Source organism: Rhineura floridana, chromosome 9, assembly GCF_030035675.1.
Source record: "Rhineura floridana isolate rRhiFlo1 chromosome 9, rRhiFlo1.hap2, whole genome shotgun sequence".
NCBI classification, from domain to species: Eukaryota; Metazoa; Chordata; class Lepidosauria; order Squamata; family Rhineuridae; genus Rhineura; species Rhineura floridana.
In genome coordinates this window covers 19,458,786-19,468,524 of record NC_084488.1, presented here as the reverse complement: position 1 = coordinate 19,468,524, position 9,739 = coordinate 19,458,786, and the positions used below count along the sequence as shown (strand labels likewise).

The following is a 9,739-nucleotide window of genomic DNA, read 5'->3' as shown; positions in this document are numbered from 1 at the left end:
ACTCCTATTTAATAGCAGTTAATCCTACTGAGGTGTCCAGAGCACAGTCTTGTCATGTTTTGTTGGATGAGTTTCAGTTGGTTCAGCTCGAGGACGTGGACAAGGTGCTTGGACAGGTTCGTGCGACCACTTCGGTACTGGATCCTTGCCCCTCTTGGCTAATTAAAACTAGCAAGGAAGGAACAGTTGGCTGGGCCAAGGAAGTGATTAATGCCTCTTTACGAGAGGGAGTGGTCCCTGGCTGTCTGAAAGAGGCGGCAGTGAGACCACTCCTGAAAAAACCTTCCTTGGACCCAGAGGATGTCAGCAGCTACAGACCAGTAGCCAATGTTCCGTTCCTGGGCAAGATCCTGGAACGTGTGGTTGCTGACCAGCTCCAGGCACTATTGGATGAAACCGATTATCTAGATCCATTTCAATCGGGGTTCAGGCCTGGTTTTGGCACTGAGACTGCCTTGGTCGCCCTGTTTGATGACCTATGTCGGGAGAGAGACAGAGGGAGTGTAACTCTGTTGATTCTCCTTGACCTCTCAGCGGCTTTTGACACCATTGACCATGGTATCCTTCTGGAGAGGCTTGCGGAATTGGGAGTTGGAGGCACTGCTTGGCAGTGGTTCCGCTCCTACTTAGCGGGTCGTCTCCAGAAGATAGTGCTTGGGGAACATTGCTCGACACTGTGGGTTCTCCAATGTGGGGTCCCGCAGGGTTCGGTTCTGTCTCCCATGCTTTTTAACATTTATATGAAGCCGCTGGGGGCGGTCATCAGGAGTTTTGGAGTGCGTTGTCATCAGTATGCTGATGACACGCAGCTCTACTTCTCCTTTACATCTTCTTCAGGTGAGGCAGTCGACGTGCTGAACCGTTGCCTGGCTGCGACAATGGACTGGATGAGAACTTACAAACTGAGACTCAATCCTGACAAGACTGAGATGCTGTTGGTGGATGGTTTCTCTGATTGGATGGTGGATATATACCCTGTCCTGGATGGGGTTACACTCCCCCTAAAGGAACAGGTGCGTAGTCTGGGAGTCATCTTAGACTCTTCCCTCACACTTGAGGCTCATGTAGCCTCGGTGGCCCGGAATGCGTTCTACCAATTTCGGTTGGTAGCCCAGCTACGTCCCTATCTGAGTAAGGAGGACCTCTCATCAGTGGTACATGCTATGGTAACCTCGTGTCTGGACTACTGCAATGCGCTTTACGTAGGGCTACCTTTGAAGACGATTCGGAAGCTACAGCTAGTGCAAAATGCGGCAGCCAGACTGCTAACAAGAACTAAGCGGTCTGAGCATATAACACCTGTGCTAGCCCGTTTGCACTGGCTTCCAATATGCTTCCGGGCCAGATTCAAAGTGTTGGTACTTACCTATAAAGCCTTATACGGCGCGGGACCACGATATCTGTCGGAACGCCTCTCCCGATATGAACCGGCCCGTACACTACAGTCTACTACGAAGGCCCTCCTCCGGGTTCTGACTCATAGGGAAGCCCGGAGAGTGGTGACAAGATCTAGGGCCTTCTCAGTGGTGGCCCCTGAACTATGGAATGGTCTCCCCGAGGAGGTGCGCCTGGCGCCGACACTATCATCTTTTTGGCGCCAGGTTAAAACCTTTCTCTTCTCTGAGGCATTTTAATTCTTGTTAATTGTAAATTATTATATTTTGATTTTAGACTGTACAGTTTTGTGTACAGTTTTGTGTTATTTTTATTGTATTTTTAATGTTCACCGCCCAGAGAGCTGTTGCTAGTCGGGCGGTATATAAGCTTAATTAATTAAATAAATAAATAAATCACATGAACGTCTGAGTTGGATGAAGTCTGTCCTCTGTGGAAAGTTGAGAATTATATGTGGGAAAATCTGTTTTAAAAGTGTGTTTCACATTGTTATCTTAGCAACATACAGCTTGAATTGTCTTGTTCTAACACAAGAAAGAGTTGATGAAATATTGAATCTGGTGACCAAAGTAGGTTGTTCCCAGAAGTCTGTTAAAGTTGTTGAAAAGATACTGAGGGACATTGACCAGCCATAGGTAAACCACAATGCAAGTGTTGTTAAAAACAGAAGTTATAAAAGCTTTCTTACATCTTTCAATGACACCTCTGAATACAATCGTCTATTTGGAAACAGTGATTTTTTAAAAAAAATAAAGCTCTAAATACTTGCCTTCTCCAATAGAACACGTGAGAGATTAAATTAGGACTGTTCTTACAAGGGTGTGAGCGAGTCATTCTTGCCAGTCTGGCTTTAATGTAAAAAGTAAATAAAATATATTTGATGCTGACTTGAGCAGCTTCCTAGGGCTTAATCCTCTTCTGGATAGCTTCTTCTAAGCTTTAATTCAATCGGGCAAATGACCAGTATATGTTTGGGAGGTTACAGTTTAAACAGAAAACATTACATTAAACAAAATACATAGGTTCCCAGCACCCAATAATGCACATTATATTGAGGAGGATATTGTAAAGTAGATTGTGTGACGCCCTTCCCTGGCTCTCCCTGTCAGGTTCCTACCTGTTCGTGGCTACTGCCTTTCACTAGGCACCACCAGGGACTCCACCAGTCTGGACTGCCCTTTTTTATGGTTTCTCTCTCCGCTCTAGCACAGATCTCAATAGATCCCCCTGCTAGGCAGCACCACCAGTCACGTTCTACAACCAATGTTCCCAGAGACCTTGCCTGAGTCTCTCTATCCGGTTACATTCGTGACTGCGTGCCTATGCTGTTCCCAACCCCCTTGTATCAATGTAGATAACTCATAACTCGGGGTTGCTTTGGATACTTATAATGTTATCTTCTCCTCTTCACCACTGCCACCATTTGTTACTGTTTCCCTTCAGCCTTGGTTATTACCCTACCCTCCCTTCTGGTCTGTGAAGCCCCAGCCAAAGATCAGGCCTTCGGTAAACCAAAATAGTATTTATTAAATAACATTAATAACAAGATAACTTTGATAATGATTTACAAGCTTATGGTTTCATCTATTACTGTGATATTTGACTTATTACTAATCCGAACTCCACCTCCCTCTTTCTCCACACTCTCCTGACATACACCAACTCACCCCCACCTCCAAACTCCACCAAAACAACCCACTCACGTCCCCCCAGATTCAACTGTCATCCTTCCATTTATAGTCTCAGCCATCCAAACACTCAGCCAATCATCCAGCATTCTATTGCTCATTTACTCCCCCCTCCTCTTTCATTCCACTTACCATGTACCTTCTATACAAACAGCACTTACTATATTTACAGTAATACAGGAACATCACATTTCCCCCCCCCTTAAAAATAACAGCAGAGTATTATTCCTGATCTAGGATTCATACGCCACGTTAACAATAAAACCAAGTCTTTATGGGGAAAATGTCTTTTTTGTTCCTACGTCTGCGTCACGTCACTGCAGTCCCGGCCACTTGCCTTGAAAGTCCATCGGCCAATACATTGTCCTTGCCTTTGATGAACTTGAAGTCCACTTGATAGTCTTGTAGAGCCCAGGACCACCTCTGCAGCAAGACGACTCCCAGCGCGAGGTCCGACGCATCCGTAGCCACGATGAATGGTTGCTCATAGTCTGGTGCTATTAATATAGGTCCTTGGCACAAGGCTTGCTTCAAAAGATCAAAAGCCTTTTGACATTCATCCGTCCATACCACACGTTCAGCACACTTTTTTTTTGTCAGCTCATGCAAGGGGGTTGCTATTTCCCCAAAATTTTTCACAAACTTTCGGTAAAATCCAGCCACACCTAAAAATGCCCTAACTTGTTTCTTTGTTAAGGGGATAGGCCATGATTGTATTGGCTCAACTTTGTTCCATAAGGGGGTTATTTTCCCACTCCCCACCTTATGTCCTAAATAGATGACCTCATTCAATCCAAACTGGCATTTCTTAGCTTTTATGGTTAGCCCTGCTTTTCTTAATGCCTCTAATACTGCCGTCAGGTGTTGGACATGCTCAGGCACCGACTTGCTGAAAATGGCCACGTTGTCGATATAGGCCACTGCAAAATCTGACATGCCTCGCAACACAGTATTAATTAGCCTCTGAAACTAACTTGGTGAGTTCCTTAGTCCCATGGGTAAAGTCACAAACTCATATAACCCATCTGGTGTACTGAAGGCAGTTTTGGCTCTGGATTGCTCGTCTAGTTCCATCTGCCAAAATCCTTTACAGAGGTCTATCGTAGAGATAATGGTTGCTGCCCCCAATAACTCTAACATTGCGTCCACCCTAGGCATAGGATACGCATCTGGGACAGTAATTTTATTGATTAACCGATAATCAATACAAAATCTTGTAGTTCCATCTTTTTTCAGAACCAGGACAAAACTTGAGGCCCAGGGACTGATGGATTCCCTGATCACTCCTAGTTCCAGTATATCTTTGACCTCCCTTTTAATTTCACTCAAAACTTTCCCATTCACACGGTACAGAACAGATCTGATTGGGGCATGATTTCCAGTATCATTGGAATGTCTGGCTATACTGGTTCGGCCAGGTTTATTACTAAAGAGATCTCCATAGTTTTTCAAAACTCTCAGAATCTCTTCCTTTACTTCTTCTTTCACCTCCTCCGACCATTCCACTTGATCTACCCCTCCTTTGTCTTTGCTTTCCTGTACCAAATCTGGAAGTTCAGGCCCACTTCCCTCAGGGAATAAGGTAACTTGCAACACCTTTGCATCCCTGGTATGGTAAGGTTTCAACATATTTACATGAACCACTTTGTTTTTGTTTAATTGGTCTGTGGTAATTACATACGTCACTGTGTCAAGCTTTTCTCTTATGGTATATGGTCCCTCCCAGTTAGCCTGTAATTTATCATGTTTCCTGGGTATGAATGCCATAACCATATCTCCCACATCATACACACATTCCCTGGCTGTTCTGTCATACCAGTAACTTTGCTTCTCCTGAACTTGACTTAAATTGTTTTGCACAACTTCCATCATTTGTTTCACTGGTTCACATTCATTCTCTCTCTCAGCAGGCATCCACAGTCTATATAAAATCCCATTCTCACACACAATTTGATTCCTCAGCTTGTCAGTAAAGGGAATCTTTTGTGTCAGGGCCTGCTCCTTTATTTGCCTCAAACTTGTATCCTTATCCAGCTCTACCCTGAACTGCTCTGCCTCTTCCCCAGAGACCATTCGATACAGTTTGTCTCCTTCAGCAGGTCTGCCAAGGGTTGCTATGGTGACCTTAGGCTCGATAACAGGTTGCACCCTGTTTTCTTCGGCCTCTGTTAACATGGCTTCTGTCTCTCTGCCAAGCTGTCATCTGGTCACCACATATATTTTTCCTTGTGCCCCCATTACATCTCTTCCCAGGATCACTGGTTCTTGTTGTTGGGCATTAATAACTACTTTATATTTTGCCTCTTTGTCTCTCCACTGTATGTTTACTAGGGCCATGGGTAAGCTTTCTGGTTCACCCCTCACTCCTTGGATAGTCACCGTTTCCTGAGGTAATATTTCCTCAGATTTTATTAAATCTGGCCTCAGTAACATCTGAGCGGCACCAGTATCAAGCAATGCCCAATAATTTGCCCCTTGAACACACACTTCCTCTCTTAGACTCGTATCAAAGTCTTTTACTTCTGTCCAGTTTATCTGGCAGAATTGAACCTTTTTTGTTTCCAGCTCTTTTGGTTCTGTTTTTACTGCCCTTCCCTGAGCAGGATTACTAATGGGGTTGGCAACCCCACATTGAAAACGTAGGTGCCCCGGTCTACCACATTTATAGCATAATTTCTCCTCCATTTTAGGGTACACAGATCCACTCTGTTGTGTCCTGTGCCCTTCAGATTTTATTGGAGGACTCCCTCGCTGTGGTACCACATCCTTTTTGCCGCCATTATATGGTCTGGGTTTAAACTCTCTTGATGTTTTCCCCACCCAGCCAGTTGTATTGGAGGCAAAGTGATCCTCCATCTCTGCGGCCTCCTGCACCGATGTAGGGGAACGGTCTTTGACCAGGAGTCTTATTTCTGGTGGTAACTGATGGAATAATTGATCCAGTATCATGAGGTTTTTCACCTCTTCCACTGACTGAGCTTTGGCACTACTCATCCACTTTCCAAATATATCCATCAACTTTGCTCCCAGTTCAACAAAAGACCTCCCTGCTTGGATCTGACAGTTTCGGAATAACTTCCTAAAGTAGTCAGGTCCCTGTCTGAATCTTTTGTATACTGCCTCTTTAAACTCGGCATATGTGACGGGCTTGTCTGAGGGGAAATATTGGTATACCTCTGCCAACTCCCCCTTGATCAAGTTCGATAAATATTGCATATATTTATCCTCTGGTAGCCCCTACATTTGAGCCGCTTTTTCAAAAGTGCTGAGGTAAATTTGTGGATCTTGTCCCGGCTCAAACACTGCAAAATCTTTCGGTGTAACCTTTATCTTTGTTTCATTTCTGTCCTTTCTTGTTTCATCAGAATGAAACTTCTCTCTTTCAAACTTTAACTTTTCCACCTGTATCTCAGCATCCAATACTCGTTGCTTCTCCCTCTCCTCAAACCCCATTCGCATTCTCTCAATTTCCAACTCCCTCTGTTTGTCTTTCTCCTCAGCCTCCATCCTCAACTTCTCTCTCAAATACTCTATATAAGCGGGATTGCTTAAGTATCCTTCTGGGGTCTCTTCCCTGACAGGTTGTTTTTGATGGACAGTTGTAAATCCTATTAGTGCTACTCACAATTCATCTACCCCTTTACCCTCGTGAGGTAAATTGAATGTTATGCACTTCTCCACCAGCTCCTCTCTTTTCATCTTTATGTATTCAGCCATGATGTTGGAGTTCACTCACTCTTTGCCACACACTCTTTGCCAGTCACTCTCACAAGTAATCTTTATTTGTTATTTCTTTTTGCCACACCAATTTTAGGGACTCTCTTTTGTTCGTATCTGGACTCTCTTTTGTTTGTATCCCACCGCTACAGCCAACACCTGTGACACCCTTCCCTGGCTCTCCCTGTCAGGTTCCTACCTGCTCGTGGCTACTGCCTTTCACTAGGCACCACCAGGGACTCCACCAGTCCGGACTGTCCTTTTTTATGGTTTCTCTCTCTGCTCTAGCACAGATCTCAATAGATCCCCCTGCTAGGCAGCACCACCAGTCACGTTCTACAACCAATGTTCCCAGAGACCTTGCCTGAGTCTCTCTATCTGGTTACATTTGTGACTGCGTGCCTATGCTGTTCCCAACCCCCTTGTATCAATGCAGATAACTCATAACTCGGGGTTGCTTTGGATACTTATAATGTTATCTTCTCCTCTTCACTGCTGCCACCATTTGTTACTGTTTCCCTTCAGCCTTGGTCATTACCCTACCCTCCCTTCTGGTCTGTGAAGCCCCAGCCAAAGATCAGGCCTTCGGTAAACCAAAATAGTATTTATTAAATAACATTAATAACAAGATAACTTTGATAATGATCTACAAGCTTATGGTTTCATCTATTACTGTGATATTTGACTTATTACTAATCTGAACTCCACCTCCCTCTTTCTCCACACTCTCCTGACATACACCAACTCACCCCCACCTCCAAACTCCACCAAAACAACCCACTCACGTCCCCCCAGATTCAACTGTCATCCTTCCATTTATACTCTCAGCCATCCAAACACTCAGCCAATCATCCAGCATTCTACTGCTCATTTACTCCCCCCTCCTCTTTCATTCCACTTACCATGTATCTTCTATACAAACAGCACTTACCATATTGTGGAAATCTTTGTAAAAATAAAATAGAGGGTTACCTGAGAGCTACAGCTAAAGCAGCCCCCCCTTCCAACATGCCTGTTGTTATATGCCTTCAAGTCAATTACAACTTACGGTGACCCTATGAATAATATTATATATATATATATATATATATATATATATATATATATATATATATATATATATATATTCATAGGGTTATCATGGTTATCATCCTCTAATGAAAACCGTATTCATAGGGTCGCCATAAGTCGGGATCAACTTGAAGGCAGTCCATTTCCATTTCCTCTAAGCCTACGTCACCTGGTATTCCCAGGCAGTCTCTCATCCAACTACTAACCAGGCGTGACCCTACTTACCTTCCAAGATCAGATGAGATAGGGTGTGTTCAGGATAGTATAGCCATAAGCAACATGCCTGTAAGATGTAGTTTTTAAGACTGTAGAATCTGAATGAATTGTATTAACTGCACAAAGACTCTCTTACAACATTTGTTTAAAAGTATGAATGTTTCAGCACTGTAAGACAGGTAGTTCAAGATTGTAGAATAGGAATTATTTGTATTTACAGCAAAAGTACTTTAAATGCCAGGATGAATTCACAAAAATAAAAATAAAAATTAATAGTTCTAATTTGTAAAAGAAGAGAATACTAAAAATAAGCATCTGAGCAGCTTCTTGTACTCCAGTCCTACCAAGGGAGATGGCTAGGATATGCTGAGGGGTTACAGTTTAAACAGAAAACATTTTTAAAAACATAGATTCCCAGCATCCAAGACTGCATAATTTATATTTAGGATGCTGCTGTAAGGTAGATTTTAATGGACAGTCTCAGAATAAATCTATAAGGACTGTAGATTTCTAAAAAAATAGAAATAAAACACCCTCTTAACAACAACTTTGTAATTTTAAAAGTTCAACAAAAGTACTCCTTTGCAACATACCGGTAATATTTGGGAACCAATCTCATATCAAAGATATTCTACCAGATACCCTTTTCAGCAATGTTCCTCAGGATGCAGTTTAGGGTTGCCAGGTCAGAAGCATCCCAAAGCCTGAGATTTCAGGTGTGAGCCCTAGTGATGACATGGGGAGTGGGCTCTAGTGATATCATGGGTGTGTGTCCTGGTGATGTCATAGGGGTGGTGCCCAATGAGGTCATAGAGTATGATACATTAAGCATCAACAATAGTTGCTTGGAGCATACCACTAAAAAAAAATCTGATTGGAAATTAAGATAGAAATCTTAACTAAAAGATGGTGTTCCCAGGTCAAGCTGAAGTAATGCGATCATTCCTTCTCATCTGCTTAGGGAGCCTGGGTAGGGAACATTTACTTGTTTCTGGCAAGAAGGGTTCAAGGGCCCTCAGGTCAGGCCAGTCACTAGAAGACCATTGTAGGAAGAAGGGAGCCTAGTGTTGTGGAGATGTTAGATGGGAGCACTCAGGAGTAAAGATGGATGCCCCTGAAGGCTGCAATTCTAAACACACTTACTAAGGGACTTACTTCTCAATATATATTGTTAGGATTGTGCTGTTGGTAAGGCTTAACTAGGGACCCTCTGCAAAGGTATCTATATCCAAGCAGGGTTGGCAACCCCCTGCCTAGAATGCCTTGCCCCTACCTTTTAACATGGCTGCTCCAACAGTCTTTACAGATTTAACCCTCCACTTCAGAAAGAGGTCTGAGAAATGAGTACAAGTAAGAAGATTCTCTACCTTTTTCTGTCTACCCTGTGGGCTGCTATAAACTCACTTTGACAGCCATCCCAATTCCAGTGAGTAATAATTGACAGAGAGAAAACACACATGGTTTGGTCTACCTTCAAAGGCAGTAGATTGGGAACAACAGCTATTGAAGCCATACTTCCCAGTATGTGAATTCTCTTTTACCACTATAGGGCAAGAAACAAACCAGCATGCAACCAACAATGTGGGTTTAAGGGGGCTGACCTGACCACATGGAACCACTGTTGTTGCTTCTGTGGATATAAGGGAGTAAGG

General features: G+C 43.4%; 1 pseudogene; it reads right to left on the bottom strand.

Moving 5' to 3' along the window:
• Window positions 1–8,028: 8,028 nt before the first annotated feature.
• LOC133364671 (5S ribosomal RNA) lies at window positions 8,029–8,147 on the bottom strand (annotated as a pseudogene).
• Between the last annotated feature and the right edge of the window lie 1,592 nt (window positions 8,148–9,739).